Here is a 27,468-nt window from a genome sequence, read left to right on the forward strand (position 1 = left end):
AAAGGCATGAATGTGTGTTGGTGTTTAGATTGAGATGCTTTAGAAAAAGACTATTGTAACACATTTTTAGCTGATTACCTGCGCTCCCCAGACCAGAGGGGCTGGCGCAGAGCGTGGTCTGATCGCGGACGGTCGCAGAAGGGTTTGCCTTTGGCGCGCCATTGGGTGGCAGAGTGGGCTAAAGAACGGTGATGGATTAAACCCAGATCTTTTGACTGGGTGCGAGTGTTTGATTGATTCAGATGCTCCGTCCATCACCACCCCCTTTTGTACCACTTTAGAGAGCCAAAGCATAGCGTGCTGACCTCTCGCCACACTCAAGATGGCAGACCCGTGTTCCCACTGCCGGACTACCTGTGCCAGTAAACGGGATTGCGGAAAGTTAAAAAGAGGTGCAAGTATAAAAGCAAAGCTGTTGGCGGGAAACCAACAGTCTTCAGCAATTTTAAAATAACTGCAAAATTTGCTAAAATAGCAGCTAACACAACTCCCAGCTGAGCCTCAGGAGAATCACATAAGGCACGCTCGCGCCAGACACTGTTTATATGCCATCAGGGAGTCAAAGCATAGCCCGCTGACCACTTGCCACACTCAAGATGGCGGACCAGTGTTCCCACTGCTGGACTACCTGTGCCGGTAAACGGGATTGCTTGAAGTTAAAAAGAGGTGCAAGGTTAAAAGAAAAGCTGTTGACGGGAAACCAACAGTCTTCAGCAATTTTAAAATAACTGCAAAATTTGCTAAAATAGCAGCTAACAACTCCCGGCTGAGCCTCAGGAGAATCACAAGCTTTGCTTCACCTACACACACCTTAAAAACCCCATACCTCCTGACCACAATCCTGCTGATATCAGTACGGCCCTTGGTCACACCCCAGACCATACTTTTTGGGAAAACGTTTGAGTGTTCCCATGATTTAGAGGGACTGACTTTCACCCTCTCACTCTAGCTTTCATAAGCTAGTACCGTTTTATTATACTTTTTACATTTACGGTTAGCTACGACTATCTAAAGAGCACCTTACTGGTTTTTGACCTTCCAAACTGGCTTATGTTATGTGGGTTATGACCTGACGCAACCTCACTCATCTCAGCCGAGGCAGCCAGAGACTCTTCAAGAATTTATATGTATTAAATAATTCAGAACCACTCAAATCCACATGAACCATCTAAAAGAGCACCGCGTCACAATGCAGTAACAGTACACTCCCAGAAAACCATCCCTTTCTCTCCAATCGTTACCATTTTGCTAGGTCCACACTCTACAAAGGAATTAGAAGAAATAATTATTCTCATTTGAAGTGCGGACCAGCAGTGGAGGTTTGCACATGTATACTGGAAGTCTGTCTGCCTGTAGAAGAAGTCTTCACAAACTAGGGAAACCCCATGACAAATTAGTCTTGCCTGCTCGGGACTAGCCCTGGGCATCTTGAATGACAGACTCCTATCAATATTGGCAGCGGTCCATACCTAGATGCATCCATAGCTCCTCTTTTCTACTGTTCTACTTCCTGCAAGATTTCAACTTAACCAATACAAAAGCACTCCTTAAAAAACAAGGACTAGAGCCTTCACATTTGATGACCCTAAAAATTCCTTGATAGAAGGGTGCTCCATAAATTGTCCTAACAACTATAAACATTTTTTAAACGCAACAAAATCCCTTAGAATGCTCAAATAAGAACCAATTCCAGTTGCAGAGCCAAATCCTCTCCGATCACCGCCACACAATACCACAAATCAGCAATTGGCAAGAATTGAGATTCAACGCTTTTCCTACATGATCTCTCAGCAGCATTTTTCAGTCAACCACCCTACCTTACTGGGCAAATTATAGGAACTTTGATTCCTAGGAACAACAGTGTAATGGGTACCTCTTTTCCTTGCACAGAAACTACATATATAATTATCTTACTTTTACAGTCATCTCTGTACAAAATATAAGCATGTGTACATCAAAGCTCAAATATTGCAATCATACTATTTTTAAGCTATCGGAGACCTCTACTGGGTATCGTCAAAAATGCCACTTTCTCCTGTCACTACTTCAGTGATGACAACCAGGTTCCACTGGTGATGGAGAAATCTGTAGACAGCTACCCTCTTTGATCTTCCTAGCTAGCATCCTACAACTGAAGGACTTACACCCGCTTAAAAGCTGGCCACATCGCAAAACGAAATTGTAACATGTTGGAAAAGGTGTGCCACCCAACATGTGCATGGTGGCCCAAGATAATTGTGTGCCCCCTAACTTCGAAAAAAAAGGAATAGGGGCAATGAGTTATCAAGACTGAGCCCTAGCTAACACTGCAGGTAGAGGAAGTCATTAAATCCACTTTACACACTCTGGACATTGAAGTATTTTACCCATTCCTGGGGTTTCTCCGCAGGTCCACATTACCATAGTCCGGTACTTGACTGGGTAATATAGGGGGTTCGGTCCTCTTTCTATGCATGTTAGAGCGGATACAGAATACCACAGCCAGATTCCTACTGCTCAAATGAACATGCAACTACTTCATATCAGTCGTCCAGGCCCATCACTGGCTCCCAGTGGCCAGAAGCATCTCATGCAATGCCATCTGCATCTGGGTATAGAGGGTGCAGCTCCTGCCTTCTAACACAAGGCTTAACTCTATCCTAAGAAGAAATTAGAGCTCAGAAGTAACACCTCTAATTATCATTAAAGTTAGCAAAAGACTTGGATGGATCAGGAAGCCTTATGGTACAACCCGCTTAACTTAGGGGCACCCTACGGATCCAAATAAGAACCCTCAATTTTAATGAGCAATAAGGAAATGGCTATTTGTCCTCTTCTGTTGGCGAGCCACCAGACAACCAGGTCCAAGAGATGGCTCTCGGAAGAATCAGCCTCATGAAGCACAAAGATGATAATTATTAAGGATGTCTAGAAGAAAGTCCTAATTAATATTCAAGCACCTGTCCAATGGAAAGTATCTGTCTCTCTATAGGAAACACACAGGCATCTACGACATAAGCACTTCGATGCACAGCACCACCTTTGTTGCAACAAAGCTGCAACATCCCCGAGGTCCTCTGGGACAACACCAAACACTCACCCCATAGGTCACTCAGCAACCATACACCCTACCACGCATGGATGCTAGCCCTGCAACCAATCAAACATGAACTGCATAAAACTTCAGGGACAGAGGGATCAGCAACATGCTATACAAGTGCCCACTACAAAACATTGAAGAATTGAGGGGATGAGGCCATGTATGCACAAGTTTTGAGTCGATGTGGCAGCCCGTACAACCATCAACGAAAGATACACCGGTGCACTTAACAGGAATATGAAACAAGTGGCATGGTTCTGCAATACTGGGACTTTTGTCTCAACTCTGCTGCTCTGCGATGCAACCAGTTCTGTGAATGCAGAAGGACAGCGCTCTCACAGGTCATCACAGTGGTAGGAAGGCGATGAATATAGGGTATGAAAAGGTGTGAAACCCAGGAGAATGGGTGCAACAGTCAGCCAGCCACGATAGGGGCGGTAGTACATTGTGCAAGTAGTGAGGGAGTGCAGTAAGAACCCCCTAGATGATCACCCAAGAGTGGACGCTGAGCAGCAGGCTTGAGCGGCTCCCAGAATGCATTGCTGCGAGGGTACTGGAGGGGGTTCATGCCTCCATGACAGCAGGTAGGAAAGGAGCACTGCTCTGCTGGAAATCCCAGGTATCCTCGAGACAGGACACAGGGGTAAAGGTGGGGGGCGCATTTAATTTCTCTGTGGGTAGCTGAAGAATGTATGAGTACATCTATTAGTAACCCTCACAGGGACAACAATATGTGCAACAATCCACATTCATAACAAGTGTGAAGGTTAGGAACCTGTGGCATCCCTTTGCCACAGTCCCTTAACTTGCCATTGAATGTGTGAAGTCAACCAGGGGCCCAGGCACTGCGCCCCAAAACTATGAAATATCACTACCTTACCGAACAATACAGACTGGGCAGCACATTCTTTTGGCGCCAAATGTAGGGCACACGGTGTTCCTATGGAATACTAGTTTGCGTTTCACGGGCTGGGGTCTTCATTAAAGGCTGCGCCTTTATATCTGTGGTCAGGTGTGTTGGGTCGATGTGTGTCATTCTATGTCTTTTTCTTCTGGCGGTGTGACTGGTATAGTTCTGTGTTTGGTGATGCTTCGGCCTATCTGACCCTCGGTTGGCTGTGGCTGTCTTTTAGCTCTCCTTTGCTGACCTCGTTTCCAGAAAGTGGTGTGGTGAGAGAAGATAGAAAGGATAGAAAGATAGACGAAAGGAAGTGTAGATACCCCATGCGTGTGCCCCCCAGCTCCCTCCCTCCCCCCTCCCCCCCCGCCCTCCCCTCCCGCCACCCCCTTATACTTGCTGAGTGGGTGTGCGACGACAAAGTTCCTTTGCTCCGTGTACTCCCTGAGGTGGTGTTTATAGTCCATAGACTGTTCTTTTTCTCCCTCTCCCTGAGATCAAATGTTATCTCGCAATGAGGTAGTATGTTGCATGTTCGCATTCCTGAGTAACACCCGCACGCCTAGCCTCAATAGGAATTCGTGACAGCGACACCTGCTGGAATTGTAACAAGCAGAGGGGGGCGGGGGGGGGGGGGGGGGGGATCTAGCACACCTACTCTTTCACTGCACCAAAGTCAGGAGGTTCTGGAACACAATTGAAACACTGGTAAATGCCATCACAGGGTCATCGATACATCTAGACTTCCATAGCCTAGCCGGGCGTTTTTCTTTTTCCTTTCTTCTCTTCTCCCCATGTGTATGTAACGCTCCATGTAAATACTTTATTTTCAATAAAAAAATACAGAAATGTAAAAAAAAAAAAAAAGGCTGCGCCTCACACTGAACAGGACTGACCCCGAAGCTCTTCCATGTAGGTAGTAGCAGAGGGAACAAAGGCACACACAAAAGGTTGCAGTGCAGCCCAGTGTAACTACCAGCGGGCGAGATTAATCCAAGGACCTCTAAACGTCACATTTTGTTTGTTTTGTCCTTTAAAATGAACCTTGAGCGGAAGCGGATGCGGGTTTACTCTGGACAAAAATAAAATGTTTGGGAGTCAGGGTTTTAAGAGGAAGGCAAAAACGTGTGTGTGGGGAAGGGGGCTCTAAAAGAGGCGCACCCTATGTAATTAGGGGCGTCGCTTAAACACACTAGTTTTTTCTGATCCCTATAATGTGCCCGCCTAACGGTAATTTGCTGCAAGATTAAGTAAAATATGAACAAAAACGTAATTACTACTTTAATGGTTTTTAGACTTTCTTCAGAAAAGTATCAGTTTTATTTATCAGTACAGTTAAGGACATGATTATATAGGGCCCCATAGATACCCGTGTTAATCTGTGTTTTTGTTTTTTATTACTAACGGGTCCGAGACCAGGGTGGACCCGGCCCACTAAAAGCCCTGCTGGAAATAGAATGTTCATAGGTAACTCATGTTTGAGTGTACGGACATTCAAGAGCCCATAACTCTTCTTTCAACCCAATGTATGCACCACACCACCACCAAAAGCCAGCAACCAAAAATGAGCGAGCATCTTTACAAAATCACATTGTATGCTTTAAAAAATAAAATAAAAAGGGGGGGGGGGCATAACTAGCTTGGAGCACGGGTGAATAACAAAACAACAAGCTATCGTGTTTTGCTGACCATCCTTTAGTCCAACACCCAAAGCAGAGCCAATGAAATACAGGAATGTAGAGTACTGCTCAGCCTGTGCACGTGAGTATAGAGTGTAGAATGGTAGAATGTTAGAATGTTAGATGAAGGTCAGTTACAGTAGGAGTTGGAGTACGGGCTGAGCAGAGATCATACTGCTCCTGGTGGGGTTCTCTATTTAACTACTTAACTTGAAATAAATACCAGCTTACAACCTACAACCTCGGTTTCCTGATTTATCTGTACTTTACATCTGGCGACGGGTTTTAAACGGACCTCCGTGTCAATTTCAAAGAAGACTTTTGTTTAAAAAAAAAACTGATTGAATTTAGAAACTTAAGAAAAGGAACTTTGCAGCAAGAAACCTTCAAAACAGATCAAGCGAACTGGCACCCAGAACCCCACCAGTGACCTCTCACCGGTCGCCCTAGAAGTAAGTGCCAGTTATTTTCATAGCAGCGTTTATGTGAACTTTAAAGCTGTAATAGTTTGAAACAGCACTTTTATTGCCGAAAAAAGAGTTTCTCGAGGGCAGTGAGGTGTATTTTTGAAAGCGGCTAAAATTAAACTTGAAGGGGCGCAGTTTTACATTTTCTTCAGCAGCAATGTGTCAAGTGTTTAACGTGAGATAGATATTACTCGCGCTCTTACCGTTGATGTTTGCCTCTTTCGAAGTCAGCGCGAGGCATCTCCACACATCAAACCTTACTTACACTGTGACGACTTCTCTTGCACGTCATCACGTAATCCTGTGCGTGCCTCCATCTTTCAGGAAGTGTTCAGGCATTGTTAAACTGTTGCCCAGCAACGCGCAATTTATGAACATGAAATACGATTAACTTTATCGCATACAATTTGAAGTTCACGAGCTCAAGGAAATACTTGCTCTGCAATTGTTCTTCAGTTTTCAAAGTCTCCGAGAGCAATTTAACCTCACTCACTCCTGAACATAGATAACACCAGTGACAGCTCATCAATCATTGGATTCTCTTCACGCTTGAGAGCACTCCTTCAAGGAAATACACGAGCTGCAGTTCATTCATTTTTATTGAACAGAACTTTAAGCCTCATACACAATAAACAAACTGCAGAATATATTCGAGACCATCAAACCTTCTTTTCATTCGGTTTCCGTCATTACTCTGACGCCCTTTTCCCCAGTCTTGCATTCCACGGATTCTCTGGAAACTCATCACCTCGATCTGCTGTTTATCAAAGTACAATACTTTTATTTGTCACAACACTGCCACCTAATGGTTATTTTCCATCATTGCACTTTGATGATAAATTTATATACTTATGTGAATTGCAGAATGATAATGCAGACGTTTAAAGTTCCGTGAAGTGCTACCTCTATTATGAAGATGCTATTACCCTTATCTGCTCTACACTTGCATTATATTTACAGTTACATTATTCATAAGTTCTTAATGATTTGAATTTTACAGTGATTTCAATAAGTATTTTACTTTTAGCCTTTCGTGATTCGTATACAGGCATGTATAAAATGGAATAATTTGATAGTTAGTATCCAGTGCAAATGCATTTTTAAACACACCAATGCAAATGCATTCATCGGTGCACTCTTTTTGAAATTTATGCTATGCTATGTATGTTCTTGTAGACAATGTTAACGTGTTAAAGTGACATTTGAAGGAGGAAGGTTTAACGGTTGTCTCTAAAATGTTTAATAATCATCATACGATTATATTGTCACACCAATTTATTAAGCTATGCATGTTCTTACTTTCAAGAGGTGTGTTATCTTCTTACCGACTTGGTTTGAGGGTATTTGTTTTAAATTTCATATGTGCCGTGTGGGTACCTCCCACGCCTTTCTCTCCAACGTGTTTTGAGGGAGAATGTTTAGAATTTCATAGGTGCCGTGTGTTTTAAAATTTGGGAGTTTGTTTTAAATTTTAAAAGAGACATTTGAAGGAGGAAGGTTTATCTTAAAATTGGTTGTCTCTAAGATGTTTAATAATCATCCAATGATTATATAGTCACACCTATTTATTAAGCTATGTTTTTATATGTGCCGTGTGGGTACCTCCCATGCCTTTCTCTCCATCTTGCTATGCGGGAGAATGATTACGTTTCATGTTGTACCTCCACATCTTGCACGCATCTCTTGCTTCTTTATGTGTTATGTCCACATTCTGCGTGCATGCATCCCTTCCTTCCTTTATGTGGTAGGTACATTTTGCGTGCATGCGTCTTTTGCTTCCTTTATGTGATATGTCCACATTTTGCATGCATGTTTTTATTTCTTTTATATGGTATTTGTCATCTATATTCTGCACTTGTTATTCTTTTTCTATATTCAGCCTACCTTCACTCTGGTCTGGCCAATCAGTGTGCCCTGGTGGCTTTTGCTTTTTCCACTCCTTGTCTCCTCTATTTCTTTACTTATCTTCTACATCTTACTCACTTAGCTCAGCTATTGTTTCTGTAAAAGGGAGAAGAGGGGTTTGTGTTGCCTTTTCGTTTTAGTGTGTTACTCCAGTGTTTCTCTTTCTTAGCTCATGCTTTGCTTTCACGCTTCTACACTCTTCTTTGTGTTTTCTGAAAATAGTTTTATCAATTTCAATCCACCTCTTCATATGTTTTTGCAATACATTTATTATATAAATGTTCTTAATTATATTTATATTTAGCATAATACTTTGTATGGTAACTTATCGTTATGATTTTATGAAGCCTTCTTTTCATTGTTAAGAAGGGAGAAGTTGTAGAGTACTGCTCAGCCTGTGCACGTGAGTATAGAGTGTAGAATGGTAGAATGTTAGAATGTTAGATGAAGGTCAGTTACAGTAGGAGTTGGAGTACGGGCTGAGCAGAGATCATACTGCTCCTGGTGGGGTTCTCTATTTAACTACTTAACTTGAAATAAATACCAGCTTACAACCTACAACCTCGGTTTCCTGATTTATCTGTACTTTACAAGGAACGAAAGAACTGAGAAAAAAATAGAGCTACATTCCAATATACACGCCTGACCATGTCGTCTTGAGAAGGACTGGAATTTATGTAAACACATGCACCGAAAGGAAGTATTTAATAGTCACATACCTTGTAGATCTGCATATAAACTAGGAGGGGTGAGGGGGCACAGCGGAGACATGTTAGACTCCCTCGGTATTTGCGGCAGCCCGAGGCCAACGCAGGAGGCCACTCATAACGTTGTATGTAATAAACCTGCAGCAGTTTTTCCCAATAACAATTTGTGTGGTGTGGATTCATTTGCATGCATGCTATGTGCTTGGGGTGGGGAGTGTCGCCATGATGGGACTATGTAGGGCGTCCACCCACAACCCCTGAATAGAATCACGCCGGGTTCCTTTCGGCCGCGCTGTAGAGGGCCTATTCTTTTTTAAAAGACAATACATTCTTAAAACAATAGAATTGGAAGAATGTGTGTTTTTTCAGTGGACAGAAAAACCTCCGGGGGAATGCAGCATGTGCGTGATCCCATCTGCTTAAAACCAAAAATAGAAACTGTTTCTAAGAAAACAGAGCGCTTCTCTGGCAAACATGTCTTAGCAATGCGCGGCGCTGTGGGAGTTTAAAGACATTTGCTGCAAGCAGTAGCGGGAAAGAGAACGGCGCTGCGCCATGAGCGTGAATACTTACTAAACGGGTAACACTGAGGGGTGTTGAGAGAAATATATCCACGTGTGGATTCCGAAGCCTGCAGCCGTAGAGCCCACCTTCATTCACCAAGGAACTGGCCTCTCTAGAGGGGCCTCCATTTAAAGCCCTCGAGGGACGCGAACAGCACACACGTTATTAATTAGAAGTGCCCGATGGCGACACGTACCGCTAAGGGTCGATTTGTTTTAAGAACGTTTACACGTATCTATAAATATGTAAAACTCCACTGGGTACAGATAATAAACATTAATTGCAAAATATATCTACCAAGTTGAAACTAATTAGGTTGGCAGACAGTATAAATATTTCATGTAATAAAAAAAAAACAGTAAATGCTCAGCTTGAAGGAACAGCGGTTGCGGCCGTGAAATGGCAGTCAGGAAAAGTGGAATACGGCCAGAAACGGCCTCTCGATTCACCTGGTTCCAACCGCGGGAAGGTAAACCACTTCCGGTGCTAAAGAACACACGCGGCCGGTGCATTCTGGTACAGTTAGTCTGGCAAGGCAACTGTTAGCCAGGCTTATTAAACCACATAATGCAAGAAAGGCAGACTGCAGGTCTGAACACCAATCCAGGGCCCGGGTGCGTGGTACAGACGGTCTCTTTTGATTTCTTCCAGCCATAAACAGACAAGGTCCCCCCATCTCCACTGTTTTACTTGCACAAACGTAAGGCAGCAGCCTACGGCATTTGTTGTGTCTAAGATTACATAAGGAAACAACAGAAAGTACAAAGGATGAAAAGGACAGGCCAGCAGGTACACTAAGGGTGGAGCAGTGCTCCATTTTTTATTTTAATGAGGGATATGTTCACTTCTTTTCATCATGGCTACCAGGCGGCTCCTAATCTTGTCCTGTACAGCATCTTCTGACAGTTCTGTCTCTTTAGCTAATACCGATTTGCATTTTGGGACTTGTAGTACAGCACAAGCTAACCCCAGCATGAAAATTGGTGCGGAGTCAAAACTGGGGGTTGCCTTAAAGTAACACGTAGCATAAGACCAGCTGGCAGGTATGAGAAGGGATGTTTGGCTTTTTTTTAAAGCACTGATGCCAGGGAGGTCTGATGCACTGTGCTCAGGTGTCCGCAGGAGAGGGTGCTGTCAGTGGATGTACAATAGGACAGATGACCGTGTTTGGGCAGGTGTCTGGGTGAGACCGCAGGATCAAGCAAGTGTGTTGGCAACAAGGGGCCGCTAAACCGAGGCTGCAAATCAGCTCTTATACGGGGATTCCACAGCACAATCCTGGGGCAGGCAGGTCTTGATGATCGGACTCTGCTGTGTGGCATTTGTGTTGTGTGTTGCAGTAAAAGCTAAAGAGTGTTGCATGGGGAATTCAAGACTAATTCTTTTTTATGAGACAGTAACACGCCAAGCCGTCTTCTTTCAGACGTCTTCTTGCTCCTACAGCCAGGGGCACTGCAGGACTGTGCACATCCCAAGCTATGACTGCAGCATTGCGATCCGCTGTTGAAATGGACACGTTAGTATCTATATTCTGCTTCAAACAGAGTCTTGGTGCCTCGTTAGAAGTGAGTGATGCCAGTCAGAGCACATGCATACAAATGAGGTGGTGGGATGTGCCCCTTGGGCATGGACACTGGAAGCTTGTGGCCATGCTGACATTTGTACCACTCCGGCACAGTGGTAGCATTCCTTCTCAAATGTGGAGTGGGATTTGCTATTTATTAGAGTGAGCCATTGGCAGGCTGAGAGTTTAGTTTCACATGTGTCAGTGAACCATTTGGTGATATTAAAGAAAACGGCTCTTGTGGAAACTATTGGTAAACACATGCATCTAGCTCCTGGTGTGATCCAAGGTTCCCCTCAAGGAGAGAAGAATGTCAAAAACTTTAGGATGGAATCATGCGACAACCTCTCGACACCATACCCGTGCTGTTCTTGATATTAGTAAGGACCCTGTCCGTGACAGAAGAGTCACGGTCAATTTGAAGCCAGGGGTGACGCAGGTCAAGAGCATTTGTCTGTGACTGTTTTAGGGGAGAGGTAGGACTGGTCTTATTCCCCGAAATGCTCCCCCATTTGATGCCATCCTCAAGGTTCTCCTCCGACCCACTTCTTGACGAGCATTATTATTACATATGTCTCTGATACACTCATGAAAACTGCATTTTGTTAGTTACCATTTTCTTCATCACATGACATGTCTAAATGTTTTGTCAGTACGCCAGGAGTTGATGTTTTTACAAGCAGGGAACAGTCTGAGGTCCTGTCTGGAAGCATGAATGGCATGGACCCCATGCCAGTGGGTGTAGCACACAGCCATAAAGGGTTACAACATAGACTTTACTTTCAGTGTTAAATGCTAAGCATACTTAGTCTAAGGACAAAGGTTAGCCGAACCACATGGTCCAAGTGGACTCGTTTTGAAGCTATAAGCCAATGGTGGCTCTGCGTGACTTGATTTCATCTCTTGACCTCCAGCAGTCAAACCCATCTGAAGTCCATTCAATTGGTAATGAGTTACAGCACTTTAGAGTGAGCGTCTCTTTCTGATTTGTCCATATCTGTGCTCAAAGACTTGACTCCTTTCAGAGTCTATTCCATGCCCCTCAGCTCCCCAGCTCACTTTGATTGGCATCACAGAATCTAAGAGAACTCTGTGCTATCAAGGACATGGATGTTGAGCCTGCCAGGTCACCGGAACCGACACTGGAGCATGACCAAGGGGGGAAGTAAGGTAGTCTGGATGGAAAGTATGCAGGGTCCAATCACACAGTAAGTTTTAGAAAAATAAGTCCACCATGCTGGAAATGGAAATGTTTATGTGTGGGTTGATATGTCTGTATGTGTTTGTATTTGCATGTAATAGTGTATGCTTGTGCATGTTTATGCTTGTGTTCTGCCCACATTTGATATTATTATGCTGGCCCTGGATTAATATTGTTCGTTCATGGCATATTGTAGGCATTCTTTGCATGATGGTGGCCACCCTGGTAAATGGTAACCCTAAAATAATAATAGTTATTTTTGTCATATTGTGGATATTTATTGAATGATAGTATCCAGCCTTGAAAACATGCTAGGCCTGATTTAATCATGATAATTATCTGTATATTATGGGCATTGGTGATATAATGGTGGCAACCAATTGTAAAATGGTGGTCTTTCTATGATGGTGGGTATTATGGCATATTGATGCCTGCTCCTGTAAAAATTCTGGACTTGCCACAATGGTGGACATTTTTGCATAATGCAGGCATACATGACTTGTGGTGCCCCACTTAGTACTCTTGGCCCCTGCTTATTAGTGCTAGTAATTCAAATGACATGACAGTGCCCACTGATATTATGATCTTCCTAACATAATGGTAGTAGTTCATGGTATGTAGAGGGACCTATGTCTACCCCCAATATAATTCATACCATGACATTGTGAAAGTAATTCTTGGACTATTGTAGAAATCCATGGTCTCATGAGGTCCACTATTAACATAATAATGTTGGTGATTTTTGCCATATTATGGGCTTCCATGGCATTAAAATGGTATCGTGTGGGCATGTAGTGCATATTTTATCGGTGTGTGGTAGTATAGTATGTGAATATATAATGAAAATGGCACCTTAAGATTTGTAATGATGTATATATATATATGTATATATATATATATGGCGGCGTCATAGAGTGCTGCCTGGCACCCACAATGGTATCCAGGCACTAAGTTGGTGAAAGAAGGTGCATGGTGAGGCTGGGCCTGAGTACAGGCAGTACAGGCAGTCTGGATGGACCCGTAAGAAAACGAATTGAAAAGCCAGGTCTTCAGCTTCTTGTGGCGTTCAAGAAGTGAGGAGGAGGAAGCCCTAATGTGTTGGGGTGGTTGTTCCAGGATTTGGAGGCTTGGTGGGGGAAGGATTGACATCCTGTTCTGCCTCTGTGGACGAGGAGAGCGTGTGAGTGATGCTGAGCGAAATTGTCTGGTGGGTTGGTGGAAGTGAAGCCAGTGATTGAGGTATGCAGTCCTCTGTTGTGTATTGACATAAGTGCGTGTGTGAGAAGTTTAACTGGCAGTGAAGCTCCCTGAGGAGTGGCCTGGTGTGGAATTAGCACGAAAGGTCAAGGACATGTCTGGCGGCAGCATTTGGATAGTTTTAAGTCTATGAAGAGGATGGGTTAGGATGCTGGGGTAGAGTGTGTTGCCACAGTTCAATCTGTTTTGTGATTAGTGCCTGCATGGTGGTACATCTGATGTCCACTGGGAGCCACTTGGAGATTTTATGTAACATGCTGAGGATTAGGAAGCATACAGCAGTGGCGGTGTTGACCTGAGACTTTATGGTGAGGTTGGTGTCCAAGATTCCATAGATTCCTTGTGGGGTTGGTTCGGATGGGTGTGGGTCCGAGTTCGGTGCACCACCAGGTGGTGTCCCAAGGTGACCTTTTATTCCCTAAAATCAGCACTTCAGTTTTGTTGGTGCTGAGCTAGAGGCAGTTCTCTTTCATCCAAGTGGCCACGCATGCATTGTGTAAAGTTTGTCTTGGTGGTGACAGTGTCGTCTAAGAACCAAAAAAATAGCCCGGTGTGGTCAGTGTAGGAGATGATGCTGATTCCGTAGGATCTGATGATGTTAGCCAGAGGGGTCATGTACATGTTGAAAAGTCTGGGGTTGATAGATGATCCCTGTGGGTCTCCGTAGATGAGGTACTTGGTTTCTGATGTGAACGGCGTGAGCCTAACTTGTTGTGTTCTTCCTGAGTGGAAGGAAGCTATCCATTTGAGTGTTGGTCCTTGTATTTGCATTGTGTGTAGTCTGACGATGAGTGTTTGGTGGGAGACCGTGTCAAAGTGGGGAAGAGGTCAAGAACGACGAGGGCGGCAGTGTGTCCATATTCAAGGATGGTGCGTATGGAATTTGTGGCTGTGATGAGAGCTGTTTCTATGCTGTGGTTGTTTTTGAAATCCTGGTTGCGAGTCATCCAGGAGTTTGTGGCATTCTAGGTGGCCAGAGAGTTGTCTGCTGATGGTTTTCTTAATGGCTTTGGCTGGGAAGGGGAGCAGCAAGATGGGTTAGTAGTTGCTGAGTACTTCAGGGTCAGCTGAAGGTTTTTTTGAGGAGGGCGATGACTTCAGCATGTTTCCAGCTATCTAGAAGGTGACTTACTTGACGGAGGTATTGAAAATGGAAATTAATGCAGCACTTATTGTGGCTCTTCCCAGATTGTAAATATTGTGGGGACATATATCTGTGAGATCCCCTGAACGAACTGTCTTCATTATTGCTGCAGTGTCCTCAATGGGATAGAGGGTTCCATGCTGTCGAGTGGTAGTATTTTTTTGATGAGGGTAGCACACTGGGATGGTCGATGTGGTGTGGCTCGGGTTCAAAGTTAATGTAGATCTTGGTGGTTTTGTCATGGAAGAAGTCGGAAAGGTTGTTGCAAAGTTCTTGTGTAGGGGAGATGGTGTTGGTTGTGGCTGTTAGGTTGGTAAATTCCTTGACAATGGTAAAAAATTCATTGTAGTTGGAGCTAGATTCGATTTTTAGGGTCAGAGCCTTTTTCATGGTCTCTTTCACTTGATGGTGCAGCCCTGTAGGTGTTTTTTTGCGGTGGTTCATCGGGTGGTTCTCCATTTCCTTTAGATCATTTGCAAACTCTCTTGGGCTCTCTGAGGTCAGCGTTGTACTAGTTGGCTTGTTAGTTGGATATTTTGGGTTGGGTTCTTTTCAGGGGCACCACCATATTGGTGTATGTGGTGATACTGTTGTTGAAATGTATTGTTTCATTGATGAGGTTATTGGTGGGCACTGGGAAGTGTAGTTGGGGAAATTTGAGCCATTATGTGTCTTTCTTCCAGTAGAGGCTTAGGGTGTTTCTAGACTCTGTAGGGGTGTTTGATGGCTCTGTTATGTGGAAGTGGATGATGAACTGGTCTGTCCATGTGAGTAGAATGATGTGGCTGACTTTAACCTTGATGCTGGAGGAGAAGATGGGGTCTAGAGTGTGTCCAGTGATGTGGGTAGGACCTTGAATTTTCTTGGTGATACCGATGTCCTGTAGACTATCAAGGAAGTCTGTGGAGTTGGAGTCCCTGGGATCATTGAGATGAAAGTTGCGATCTCATAGGAGTTTGACGTTTTTGGTGCCCATGGTGAGGGATTCAGTGAGGTTGGTGAGGAGGTTGCTGAAGTGGGTGTGAGATCCTGATGGCCAGTAGGCGAGGTGCCTATAATAGTGGTTTTACTGTCTGAAGCTTAAAGTGCATGAGTCCCATAAAAGTGGATTCTGGCCCGGGTCAGTGCAAGAGGTACACTTGATTGTGTCTCTGGATGACGGCTCGTCCTCTTCCTGGTTTAAGGTGTCAGTCCTGGTTCAGGATTTTGTATCCAGTTGAGATCGCTGTGGCAATGTGTGGTGCTGATGTGGTGTTAAGTCAGGTTTTGGTGAGGAAGAGGAGGTCCGGTGCATTGGAGTCAATGAGCAGCAACAGGAGCAAAAGATGCAGAAATGGGAAGTTGAGCGGAAGAAAGGATGCAAAAATTCGCAGTTAAACAGAGACGTGCCGATAGAACAGACAGCACAAAGAAAGAAAGAAAGAGTAGTTGCCAAGTCAGGGGCAGAACGAGCAGATAACAGGAAAAATGTCAGGAAACAGACACTAACATGAATCAGAAGGGCAAGGCCAGGCCATGGTCACACGGAAGCAGAAGAGAGATGTCTGAGCACCTATTGTATTTACCAAAAACTTTATTGGAGGACAAAAGTGTTTTTTTGTCTTGAAAATAATAAGCTTTTGTTTATGGGAACTGACCTTATGTTTCAAAATGAAAAGCTTTAATTTCACGACAAAATCTGTGTGTTGTTATCATTTAGGGACAAAAGCTTTTTATTCCCCAAAACACGTATAAAGCTAATATTTGAGTGCTAAGAATCACTGCTGTTTGACACATTGTCAAATGCGTGTAACCTATCTGAAATTGTTTCATCTGTGTATTATGAGTGATGCCACTACTGTATGAGCATACAGAATGTGCTTGGCTCTACTATGTACTTGCTGACATGATTAGATTTTGTAATGTTTCTTTTTTCTCCATGTCCTTTCCAATGAGACTGTCAGTCTTATAGTCTACTTGAAGTGAGCAGGATGTGAAAATGAGCAGATCTGAAATGCAGAAGTGTTCGTAGATTCAAGGAAAAATGATAATCCATGTGAAATTGCCTTTTGACTCCTATTTCACCTACACATTATAGTCGCTGAGCTAAAATTATGTTGGGAAATACATAATATTGCCACTACTTTAAAAAAAAATAATTTAGAGCGGTTAGACCTTCATCACTCCCAGGGAGGCTTGCCCAGCATTCCATGAAATACTGGAATATTTTACCTTTCGTTGTCTGTGTTATTTGAGACATTCTTGAAGAAGTTTCCACAGTAATTCGTTATCTGGCCCAATTTTTGTTAATTTTCACAGGGGGAGAAGCCTCTCTCACAAGCTCTCTAGAGAAAGTTGTCTTTCCTCATCTCTCCCTGCAATTTGGGCATGGTATTTATGCCCTACCAATTTTAAGTTCAACAACTGTCACAAACTGCTCGAACTCAGGGCCTGACATACTAAATTTCCTTTTGCAAAAAGTGGTCACAAATTGTGCGCCAATTTTTGTGAATGGAATGAATTTTATGTTCACTGAGCCATGTACTAATATGTTGGTTCATAAAATTCTGAATCGTAGTGGGTCGCAATCTGACCTACTTCATCAATATTCATGAGGTAGATTGCCAATTGCAACTCGCCACAATTGGGTGCCATCACAGGGATGTTGGTCTGGTGGTGCTGTGATTGTTTTTAGGTCTCGGCTAGCGAAAGGCTGCGCTTGCGCAGTCTCGCTCCGAGACTTTATGTCTTAGAGCACAGCTTTCCAAACTATGTGTCGCGACACATTACTGTGCCGCGACCCATATGTAGGTGTGTCGCATCGGCAGAGTCGAGCTGCAGGGGCTCTTAAAAGGGGGGAAGCAACAACAATGCCCCAATAACATGCACAAGGTCTTTAACGACTTGTGAAGTGCTCGGGTGAGGCTGTGAGCGGTCCCGGGCTGCCACACACGACGGGGGGCAGGGAGGGGGGGGGGTTCCTGCTGACAGAGCGGGAAGTTTGTGAAAAAGGCAGGAGGCTCTTGATTTAAGGGACTCGTGCGCTGGCCTTGTAGCGCTGCCTGCTGCTCGAACCGGCTCGCCAGCGCTATGCCTGTAATTATGGCGCCTGCCCGAGGCAAATTGAATTCTTGCCGAGCCTGGGAGAGTGGCAGTCACAGAGTCAGTGACTGACCCTCTTGTTCAGCGTCCGCTAGTATGCACTATGTTCGTGTCCTGATTAGACTGAGCAGCCTGAACTTAGGGTGGCACACCAAAATGATTGCCACCCGTGGGGGTCAGTGGCTCGTGACCTGAATAGCCTGGCTGCTGCCTTGCAGGCGATCGGCTGCGATGTGGAGGCAGAAGGTAAAAGGCAGCACATGCAGCAGTCACTGCCAGTTTAGCCCCATTGCCGCTTTTATCTGCTTTCTTCCGAGTGTCCAGAAACTAGCAGAGGCCCAATGGAGCATTGGTGTGTGCAAGAAACAGCTTTGGAATTGTAAGGAGCAAAAGGTGATTTCAGCTCACAGTACTCCTGCCAAACTAAAGGCTATGAATTCCTACTGATTATGAACAACGGCCAAAAAGCCAAATTGCTGCCAAATAACTGTTTACAGCGATCGATATACAATTGGTAGCCTACAGTCTCCAGCTTACAACTACAGTGTATACAGGTAAGACTGCAAAGACGCATTGCCGCAGTATACAATAAAGACTGACGCACCTCGTACACTTGAGCCGGCTTTGTGACAGTTAAGCAGCTAGACACCATTTAGGTTTATTGTGCACCGTGAAAAATCAGTTCCCCAGTTTCCCCGTGTAGGTTAAGAGATGGATAAAGTGGTTCTGGGAGGGCGTGAGACAGAGAGGGATTGAGACAGAGAGGGAGTGTGACAGAGAGGGAGGGTGACAGAGAGGGAGTGAGACAGAGAGGGGGGAGACAGAGAGGGGGTGAGACAGTCGGAGGGAGAGTGAGTGAGACAGAGGGAGTGAGACAGAGAGGGAGTGAGACAGAGAGAGAGGGAGGGAGGGAGGGAGACAGAGGGAGGGAGACAGTCAGAGGGAGAGGGAGGGAGACAGTCAGAGGGAGAGGGAGTGAGACAGAGGGAGGAAGACAGAGAGGGAGGGAGACAGAGAAGGAGTGAGACAGAGAGGGATTGAGACAGAGTAGGAGGGAGGGAGACAGTCGGAGGGAGACAGGTGAAGGGAAAGGCCACCTCCGCCACTGATTACCTCACTAGTACCCTTTAACAGTGCCCCTCAAGTCTCTGTGTGTGGCGTTTGTGTTGGGTATGTGGAGTGTGTGTGTGTATGGGATGGGTGTGTGGGATGGGTGTGTGTGTGGGATGTGTGTGTGGGGGGTGTGGGGGTGTGTGTGGTGTGTGTTGGGTGTGTGGGGCTGTGTGTGTGAGGGGGTTGTGTGTGTGTGGGGTGTGTGTATGTGGGGTGGTGTGTGTGGGGTGGGGTGTGTGTCTGTGTGTGGGGCCCGAACCCACCATAGGTGGGTTGGGCTCGCTCGCTGCGTTTCCTCGCGTTACCGTGTCCCTGAAAATGTTTTCACAAAAAGGTGTGTCACCAGCATGAAAAGTTTGGAAAGATGTGTCTTAGAGAGTGGGGCTTGAACCCGCCCCTCTTCTCTGTTTGCTGGCTTCCTAAACGGAGGCCAGCCATTGGAGGAGAGGGGCGTCTGTCTGTTTAAGCCCCGTCATTTTGGGATTCGGGGCGTGTTTTTTCCTGTTCTTTCTCTCCTCTTCCCATTGGCTGGAATTTTACATTCCAGCTAATGGGAAGAGGAGAGAAAGAAAAACACGCCCCTGAATCCCAAAATGACGGTGCATTTCTCCGAGGCATTTCCGCATGACCTCGGAGAAAGATGGTGGTTTTCGATTGCCCTCCTGATGGCTTGCAGCATCCTCCCACCTCCTTCGCCGCCTCTACAGGGCATTAGGGCTTTTCATAGGGACTTTTAGCCCTGAAAGGTTGGCAAACTCGGCATTTTGTATCCCGAGCATGGGGTCGAGTGGTGAGGGGGTTGAGAAGAAGCTTTAGGAAACTTTTGCTTCAAGTTTCTCCGTTTTCCAGCCCCCAAGCTAACAAATAATTTTATTTATAAATTTTTAGCTTAAACAAAAATTTTGGTTTCACTATTCCCAGAGGCGCTATGGTGCACGTTTTTATTGCAATGTTTACACGGTGACAGTTAGAAGGCTGTGCTCTGATGTGGACTCTGGCTTTCATCAACATTTTTTTTTATCCAACCCCTAAGTGTGAACCGATGCCTCTTCTGTGTGCTTTCAGTCTGGAGAGCAACCTACCCGTCATCCCGAGCAACAATGCAAAGTTTTTTAACAGTGTATGCCATTTTGAATTTACCTCTTTTCCACATGTTATCATTTCCTCAATTCTCTTTTTTAAAAATATTTCTGTGTATGTTTTTCTCTTTTCTTCTCTAGTGCTTGAGGCCCTGATGAGAATCCCCGACAAACTAAAGGGGATTTGAAACGCGTAGGCCTAATATCCCACTGGTCTGCTTATGTGTATAGGAGTCACCCCTACCTTCAGACTCCTTACCATTTTGTGTACACTACCTATTTGTATTATCCCTTAATGAATGGTGAAAAATGTAAAAAATCTACGGGATTGTACGATTTCTAAACAATTGTACTGAATTATTGTATAATTGATGCAGATCCAGTTTGTATTTCCTTTTTATTGTAGCAGTAGTATGTGGTATGCTTGAGTCAGGTTTGAATGTGGTGAATGTTTTTTGAATGTGACATGATTGAGGTTTTGAATGTTTGAAGTGTTCAATTGAATGAAGTTTGTTGTGTCCGTCTTTTCCTGATTTTTCTAATGTTTTTCTTCTCTGATGTAAAGATAAATTATATAACAATTGTTGGATTTCTACAAAATAAAATTGCGACTAAGCAGCAGTACCCTTTCTTGAATTTATTTTCTTGCTGTGGGTGATTAGTCCTAGCATTAAGTAAACATTATCAGCACTGGCATCTCCCTTTGTTATCTGATGTGGACTCTGGCTTTCATCAACATTTTTTTTTTATCCAACCCCTAAGTGTGAACCTCTTCTGTGTGCTTTCAGTCTGGAGAGCAACCTACCCGTCATCAGTTCCTGCAACAATGCAAAGTTTTAAAACATAAACATAAGTGGTGCCCCTTTATTTACGCCCTTTATAATTGCGTAGAGGGAGAGATTAATTTTCCTGGTTAAAACAGGGAATAAAAAAAGCAGCGTGCGTTAATTTATTTGCAAGAACAGCATATTTTGGGAAATGGAAGAGGTACTTTATAAGAGTTTCGGCAGGCGAGTGGACTCCTGAGAAGAGATTTTAAGGGGGTGGGGGTGTAACAGAATAAGGGGGCGCCCCAACCCGCAGAGTTTCACGTTGTCAATGAACCTTTTCAGGCGGTTGACCAAGAGGGCTTTCTATTACACATACGGGTACAACCCTCGACCCCTATTTCCTTACCAGCACTTTCCAAACAGTGGGGTTCGTTCTAAAGGGGCACGGTTCTGGGGTCCACCTGAAGAACACGGCACACCTTCCTGGACAGACACACACAAAAACATGCACTCCTTGTCATGCTGCTTCTGCCCTGACAGTAGGGACAGAGGTTACCCAAGGGGTCTGAGGTGAAGCGAGGTGGCACGCCGACCTACGTGCAGCAACCAACAGACAGAGTTACCCACTCAGGTGCAGCTAGGTGGGGGTTTTGGGTAACGTAAGGTAACACACACGCACTTTAAGTTGTCTGTCAGCAAGGCAGTTGGAAGTCAATTGTACACTCACACAACGACAAAGATGCCCCTACGGCCACTTCCCATCGAACCAGAGTTAGACACACAGTAGAGCCAGCTGCAGCCCGGGGGTCGCATGTAACGCGAGGTGTCTGACCTAACCTGGCGGGCTTAGCTCCTCGGAAGGCAGCGACGCAGACCTGGGTTGAGGGCCCCTGACGTACATCACTGCGGAGGGGCCAGAATGTACCACTACCGCAGCCAGGTGAAGAGGGCACGACGCCAGGGCTGCGCGCCGGAGAGGCTCCACTGCTGCAGCCGCCGAGTTCAGGGCGCAAGTAAGCAGTACCCGGGGTGCCTTCTCGAGTCAGTGCCCCGGTACAAGCTTCTCCAGTAATTATTTGTATAATCCGGTACGTAGCCTTCAGCCTCTTGCTGTTGTGAAAGGGATCCTCTGGCTGGGTGGGTGGGTTGGGGCTCTGTCCAGCTGGGGGTTCATATGTGGAGTTGGTCCTTTTTTATTGTTGGGCGTGTTTTCCTGGTGCGGTTTGGTCGAGGTAGATGTGGTTCTGGATAGGAACTGAGAGGCGATCTAACCGGAAACGTCCGCTTGTGATAACTTGGTATATGTGGTTATAATTAAGGCTGCTGTGTTTCTGGCAGATGAGGGGCTCAAGGAAGAGCCTTATTCGTGAGATCTCCGTTTCACCTAATCTCTGTTATGTGGCGATATATTTTATTTTAAGGTCACTTGAACATAGCAAACAGGGCACACTGGTCGGGAGGTTGACGGACCCATGCGCCCACTATTTTTGGAAAGAGGGCTACGTTCCCCTTAGACCGAGGCTGAGCGGCGACACTCTACCCCCAGCACTGCGGCTGTTTGTATTTCCAAAATGTGTTTGTGTATAACCGGATCTCTGGATGTTATTAAACCTCTGTCCCACCGGCAAGAATGCTCCAACAGTGAGTTATGTTCTGTCTCTGTGGCACTGTGTGTGTGTGTGTGTGGCTCTGTGTGTGTGGCTCTGTGTGTGTGGCTCTGTGTGTGTGGCTGTGTGTGTGTGGCTCTGTGTGTGTGTGTGTGTGTGTGTGTGTGTTCTCTGTGTGTGTGTGTGTGTTCTCTGTGTGTGTGTGTGTTCTCTGTGTGTGTGTGTGCTCTGTGTGTGTGTGTGGCTCTTTGTGTCTGTGTGGCTCTGTCTGCCTGTGTGTGTGGCTCTGTCTGTCTGTGTATGTGGTTCTGTCTGTCTATGTGTGTGGCTCTGTCTGTCTCTGTGTGTAGCTCTGTGTGTGTGTGGCTCCCTCGGTGTGTGTGTGTGTGTGTGTGTGTGTGTGGCTCTGTGTGTTTGTGTGGCTCTGTGTGGGTGTGTGTGTGTGTGGCTCTGTGTGTGTGTGTGTGGCTGTGTGTGTGTGTGTGTGTGTGGCTCTGTGTGTGACTCTGTGTGTGTGTGTGTGACTCTGTGTGTGTGTATGTGTGGCTCTGTGTGTGTGTGGCTCTGTGTGTGTGGCTCTGTGTGTGTGGCTCTGTGTGTGTGGCTCTGTGTGTGTGGGGGGTTCTGTGTGTGTGTGGGGGGCTCTGTGTGTGTGTGTGTGGGGGGGGCTCTCTGTGTGTGGGGCTCTGTGTGTGTGTGTGGGTCTCTGTGTGTGTGGCTCTGTGTGTGTGCGTGGCTCTGTGTGTGTTTGTGTGGCTCTGTGTGTGTGTGTGGCTCTGTGTGTGTGTGTGGGGCTCTGTGTGTGTGTGGGGGGGGGCTCTGTGTGTTTGTGTGGGGGGCTCTGTGTGTGTGTGTGTGTGGCTCTGTGTGTGTGTGTGTGTGTGTCTGTGTGTGGCTCTGTGTGTGTGTGTGTGGCTCTGTGTGTGTGTGTGGCTCTCTCTGTGTGTGTGTGGGGGGCTCTCTGTGTGTGTGGGGGGCTCTGTGTGTCTGGGGCTCTGTGTCTGCTAATACTCTCTACTACTCTCTAATGCTCACCTATTGCCATTGTAAATGACAATAACATTTATTTATGTTTTAAAAAAAACAAAAAATGAAAAAAATGCCATTTGCAATGCCAATAGCTCTAACTTTAACAAAGCCGAGGCCATTGCATTGTAAATGCTTGTTTAAATAAAGTCACTTTATTTTCATGTACTTTTGCTAAAAGGGAACCAAACTGCTTTTAAAAAGAGCAGATTACTTCTGTTTGTTTGAGAGTTGGCCGTAGTCCCACGAACCACTGCCTACTCCCCAACAAGCTTTTTTTCTTAACATTCACAAAGGGAAATGGTCACAGAGGGAAACCTTTCCGTTTTTGGATGGGTTACCATCTACTTTGAGGGGTCGTTCAACTGAATTTTGGTAATAAAACAATGATCCACACCGTAACAAATTATTATTTAGAAGAGACACCCTAAACACACTCTTTCCAAATAGTGATTTTTTAATGGGTTTCGAGACCCATTTTGCATTTCAGTACCCTGTAACCAAATCATAAAATGGGTTTACTGCATAAGAAAGAGCCATTTTGCGGTGACAAACCCTGTGATTTTGCACAGCACAGGCTTTGTGGCTTCAAAATGGCTTGTTACATCATGTCCCAGGTTTGTTTTGGAAAGAAAGACGTGCTCCTTGGCAATCAGTTTGGTTTAACTCCATCAGTAAAGAAGCACAACCATCTGGCCCATAGGCCGAGGGCATTCAGTAAACAGAATTTGACAGAAATAGTACTTGGCCGCTGCTCAAGGATTCCCATGGCAGTCAAGTGATGTGGACTTAGCAGCTCAGACCCATGTCATGCATGATGCCCTTTGAGTATGGGCCTTACAGCCTCGGCGACAACGTGCAAAGCATTTTGGGCACTACAGTTTCACCGTGGTTCCTTTAGTTAACACCATTTGACTGCACATTGAAGATTCTGGAGCTGTTAGTTGTTCAACAAATATGTTAACAATCAAGTGAATGTTGTGCCTGGACATTTGAGAAGTTAATTAATTAAAGACAATTATTGAAGTATTTCTCACTTGGCAGAGCTTTTGCCAGCAACATTCCACAGATTAGTAACAAGTATCTAATCTTTCAACAGTCTATTCTTAACCTGTCTGACAATCATGGAGTTGGTAGAAGATGTCGATCACATCTTTTGTTCGTGGGTTCTTCTTAGTGATGGCCCATGTCTGGGTTTTGATGTGGCTGTGGTTTAAAAGAATATGCAGCATGCAGCAGAGGTGGAGGCAACTATTTTGGACTATTGCTTGAGTGGAAAAAATTGTCACCAGTGCTGGAAATAATGTTATATTATTTGTAGTATCGAGAAGAAGCAAAGAAGAACGTGTGTGTCTAGTAAACATTTTATGTGATTTTACGTTGGCTACACTTCTACAAATAATTATACACAAATCAAAGAATTAAAAAAAATCAAATGTCAAATATAGTTGTTTGTGTGACTTTATAAGTTTACTAGGGAACAGAACGAGCCCAGGTTTGGACTGTGACAGAAAAACTTTTGCTTCAAGTTTCTCCGTTTTCCAGCCCCTAAGCTAACAAATAATCTTATTTATACATTTTTAGCTTAAACAAAAATGTCGGTTTTAATATTCCCAGAGGCGCTATGGTGCACGTTTTAATTGCGATGTTTACACGGTGACCAGAAGGCTGTGCTCGGATGTGGACCCTGGCTTTCATCAACATTTTTTTTATCCAAACCCAAAGTGTGAACCAAAGCCTCTTCTGTGTGCTTCCACTCTGGAGAGCAACCTACCCGTCATCAATTCCTGCAACAATGCAACGTTTTAGGCAATGTTTGTTGAAAAATCAGGGAACTCAACAGTAAATACTGGCCTACCAGACCATAAAACAGGTCCCCAAACAGCCAAAAAACTGTCTCACACACTGACTGGCTGTCAGACCAGCTCATCAGGCACTGCCTGAAACTGCCTGGAGACAATCTACTGTATCTACATGTAATGAGTGGCAGATAGAACTCCATAGAGAGGCTAATCATGAGTACTTTACATACAAACTGAACAATAAACTGGATGGATTTTGCGCAACCCTCTTGTCAACGGATGAACTTGTACCGCCCTATGGCTGTGCCTGTCCCACTTCCCCACCCGGTGACTTAAGCTGGTACTCCCATCTCACTGCTCTCATTCCCTTTGGTGTTTTCACCCAATTCCCGGGAAGTGGCTTCACTCTCTCTCTAACTGTGTCTGCATACATGGACCCTACCAGGTTTAGACTGCCCCCCCCTCTTGCCACAGCCCGTTTTTTCCCCTTTCATTCCCACTCCACCTCTCTCCATGCAGTACCCCACTGTCTCCTTTACTCCTCGTCACCCAGTGTGATCTGTGGTACCATCTTGAGTCTCAACCCCTCATGTTTACTATGGTGTTGCTTATATTCTACATAAGCTCTGGTGTCAGCAGCCCATGTTTGTATTCTTCTTGTTTGCACTAGGCTTATCAACTTTACTGTAACCTGCAAGCCCATATTCCTGTGAAGTGCTGTGAAGTACCTGCCAAAGGTGCAAGGATTGTCACAAGCGGGCGGTTTCTGCCACACAAGCTCCTATAGAGAAATGGGAGTTTGCAACCGCACCACGTGCAATCAAATCGTAATGAGGTGTGCGGGACCACCGATCTATGGCCGGTTGGTTCTCACACAGAAACGGTGTCAGTCGGAGGCTACTCTGACTGACATCGTAATGAGGCCCTATGTGCTTATTTGAAGAGGAGAATACAATACCAAAACATAGAACAGCATTGGGACCCTAAATTATTTGTGCAATAAACTGTCATTCTTTAATGGTTCCCAACTATAGATTCAACAATAAATGTATTAATAGATGATGAAGAGAGGCAAACAAAGATTTAAATAAGAAATAAGGCAAAAATAAAGAGATTTAATAAACAATAGTAATGTCCCCCTGTATTAATTCTTATGGATCATACATTGAATATTAAAAATGTTATTGTCTTAAATTATTCCTTATTGTTAGCACATTTTGGCCCTGATTATAACACCTGTCTGCAGAGGGGTCAGAGTTTTGAATTTTGCAAGAGTTTATGCTCCCAGTAATTACCTGGAGTAATAAAGTCTGCATCCTTTGTTACATTTTGGCAGGTTCAACAGCTGGATTTTTGCATTGGGAAAGAGTATGTTTTCTCCCAATACATTAATTTTGGTGCATTAATCTCAACATTTCATCACTGAAACAGCTACATTTCAATCTGTACAACCCAAATAGTAGTTACAGGTTTTTATTTTACAAAGTACTTACACTACATACACAATATAAATTGGATTAGGTGTAAATTACTGCACCCAGAAAATAACAAATCCCTGTGAGTCAGATTCTATTGGGTGCTATAAATCACACCTTTCTTCTGGAGAATGTGCAATTAATGTGAATAAGAAAGTTAATTATTACTTTGATTTTTTTATTTTATCTAAAAAGGTTGAAGAAGGCTCCACTTTGCTGATGGCAAAGGCAAGCACTATGTGTTTTTAAAATACTCCTCACCCACTAAGGATCCCTTAGTGTCATGCTTCATCATAGGGGTCTTCACGTCCCTCTACGGGGCGGGGCGTGCTGCGACCTACGAGCTACGCGGGAGCACTTAGTTTTTTGATAATAGGCTATGTGTGATGTGAAGGTAGTGTGGGTGATTTCGAAAAGTGTAGGGACTTGTGGATAAGTGTGATATATTAAAAATTTCCTAGCTAGTAGAAAAAAATGATTTTATGACTTCCCTAGCTGGAAATGTTAAAAAGGGGGGTAGTGGTAGAGCTGTTATGCGCCCTACTTGATCTGACTTTGCTCTGTGGAAGAAGAGCTTGAGCCTGAGACCAGGCGTGAGCCTACTCCATCTACGTGTGTGTGAGCGGGGGGACCGGATGAAGCAAGAAGAGGCCCTGTGAGCAGGGGCCTGCCAGGCACACTGTTGGTGCCTGAATCCTGCTCACAGAGACAGAGGAGTCCATGAAAAGCCCAGGGAGTGGGGCTCCCTGAGGCACGCTGTTAGTGCCGATTGCGAAGGAAAACAGCCCCGGTGAGTGCGGCTGAAATTGGGCATTGTTGGTGCCTCGGAGTGGCAATGAAAGAGCCCCGGTGAAAGCGGCTCTCAAGGCATGGTTGGTGTCAGGGCTGATTTCCACAGCTGCATCGCAAGATAGCGGGCAGCTTCAACGGCTGGGCCATCCGTTTTGGGCCGCATAGAAGCCCCAGTGAGGGGAGCTGAGAAAGCACTGTTGTGCCGGTGCCGATTTTCCCTATAAGTAGAGCCCCGGTGAGAGGGGTTCACAAGGCACT

General features: G+C 44.9%; 1 protein-coding gene across 4 annotated transcripts in view; it reads right to left on the bottom strand.

Moving 5' to 3' along the window:
- The window catches only part of SYBU (syntabulin), a 167,724-nt gene that overhangs the window by 59,044 nt on the left and 81,212 nt on the right, over nucleotides 1-27,468 (bottom strand). The window contains exon 1 of one of the 4 annotated variants that reach the window (XM_086966133.1): nucleotides 9,309-9,762. The exons of the other annotated variants lie outside the window; for them this stretch is intronic. The gene's annotated coding sequence lies outside the window, so the exon portion shown is untranslated. Of the gene's footprint in view, nucleotides 1-9,308; nucleotides 9,763-27,468 lie in introns of those variants that run through there. 4 annotated transcript variants of the gene reach the window in all.

Source organism: Lissotriton vulgaris, chromosome 4_1 (assembly GCF_964263255.1).
Source record: "Lissotriton vulgaris chromosome 4_1, aLisVul1.2, whole genome shotgun sequence".
In the NCBI taxonomy this organism is placed as follows: domain Eukaryota; kingdom Metazoa; phylum Chordata; class Amphibia; order Caudata; family Salamandridae; genus Lissotriton; species Lissotriton vulgaris.